The sequence below is a fragment of the Cyprinodon variegatus genome, unplaced genomic scaffold, assembly GCF_000732505.1.
Source record: "Cyprinodon variegatus isolate N-32 unplaced genomic scaffold, C_variegatus-1.0 Scaffold911, whole genome shotgun sequence".
NCBI classification, from domain to species: domain Eukaryota; kingdom Metazoa; phylum Chordata; class Actinopteri; order Cyprinodontiformes; family Cyprinodontidae; genus Cyprinodon; species Cyprinodon variegatus.
The window spans coordinates 163,742-165,985 of record NW_015151364.1 but is presented as its reverse complement, the minus strand read 5'-3'; positions in this window follow the sequence as shown (position 1 = coordinate 165,985).

The following is a 2,244-nucleotide window of genomic DNA, read 5'->3' as shown; positions in this document are numbered from 1 at the left end:
AACAGTGCACAGATGTCTGACATCCAATCTAGTAGAACATGAGATGTATTGAAACTGGAATGGGCCAAAAGATAGGATAGGTTTACCATGCTTTTGTTGCCTTATTAAAAAAGGTCTGTGGCAACAAAGAATTTAGCTAAGGTGAATTCTTGTCACACAAGTATTAAGATTGGGAACAGAAGTGTAATTTTTCAATTCATGCTGCGTTTTAATATTTGATCTAGCTCAATTGTATAACTGGATTATGGTCGAGAACAATTATAAACTTTGTATTTTAAAGAATAAGACTTACAAGCTACTCTTTGGACTAGTGTATCTCAATGCCTAACCCTAATTTGATTTGATTGAATGGTTGATTAACAGATTTCTTAAGGTCTATAAGGTTGTTAAGGAGAAAATGTAATCATTTGATGTAGGTGTGTTGAAGCAGAGAAACATCTAAAGCATGCAGGACAGTGGGCCCCGAGGACCAGGGTTAAACACCTCACGATTAGACATATAACTATACTGTAACCATCTACTATCAGTAGATGAACCCTTAATCCTCTAAAAAACTATGAAGGAATAATTATACACTCAGACATAGTGAGGCTATTAATATGACCCACTAGGTCACAGCAAATACTTGATATCTCAACAGTTCGGACACTTGATACCTCTACAGCTCTTAGGCTATTTTTACAGTCACACATTTGTAAAAATTGAGAAATGGCACAAAGAACAAGCTTATGGTTTTATTTTCAGTTTTTCATTGTCAATCAATAAGATCCAGTTGTGTAATAACTCATTCAAACAAAAAAACAAAAATTAAATTAAAAAAGAAATGTATTTGTATTAGATCAAATTATTTTATTAGTGTGACAAATAATGGACAGATTTGTAATAAAATAATGTAATCAGTCTTTAAGTAATTTTATGAGACCATTCAAAAGTCTATAAAATCAAGTAACATTACAATTTAAGAAGACAGCTTTTTTTTTTCTGTACCAAACAAATCATACAAAAAACAAAAAAATCTAATCAGATCAATGCTAAATTAATACATTTTCAAATGAATTATGTTAAACTACTTATCAAGCCAAAAAAGCATGTTAAGATATATAACGCTCCTTAATTTTAGTTATGGCAGAAAACAATAGATATTTAAGGTGCACTAGACATCACTTCACCAGCCTGACGGTGAGTTTTGGAGGTGAGAACATCATGGTGCAGGAATGATTTCTGCATATGGTACTAGCAGACTTACTAGTTTTGAAGGAGCAATGAATCAGAAAAAATCTATCCACACATTCTGAAGGAAAATCTGCTGTCTTTTATAAAATGATGAAACAAGGATGGACAGCAAACTGTTTTTCCTTAATCCACACAACCTAAGCCACATTGTTAATGCAGATATACATTTCTCCAATGTGAGATCAATAAAGTAAGTTTATTATTGTTATTATTATTATTATTATTAGTAGTAGTAGTAGTATTAATATTATTATTATTGGTCAGTTAATGAAAGTAAACTATATTGAATAAAACACTAGTCTGTGATCATCAATAATTCCTTTTAACTTTATTTTTTAATTCAGAAATTCATTTGGAGCATATCCACTTATCAAACAAACACTTATTGCAACAGAGCATTAACACTTATGGTTTGATTTTGCCAAGCATAACAATTTCTGCAGGTATAAAATAAAAATCTCTTATTATTGTGTACTGCATAAATACCAGGGATAAATAACAGGAAAACAAAAAGAAGGTTGCCTACTGTACCACCAGCAGTTTATTAAAGTTGCCTATTGACCCGATGTCACCTAGAAATCCTGCTAATTAGTTCAATTGGGGACCATTTATGGCTTTATTGATCAATGAATGATAACCATACCAAGTAATGATGCAAAACACAACAGATTCCATGAAACTTAAATCTAAGATTTTTACAATTGTTTTGGAACAGAGTAGACTTTGCACAGGTGAAATCTAATTGGATAGGCATATAACTCAGAAATGAACCTGGAGAACAATTGTTAAATGTTGAAGGTTTAGGTTGAAAGGACACTGAACTGACACCTAGAAATTTACTTTACTCACACCAATAGTGCAAATAGTTCTGCATATCCTCCTCAATTCAGTCCTCACAATTCTGCAGTGTTTAATAATTTTCAAATCACATTTTAGTTTTCAAATATTTTTTTATACCTTCCTAATGCAAGAAGACAGTTAAAACAAAACAGACAATTTGCTATGCCAGTA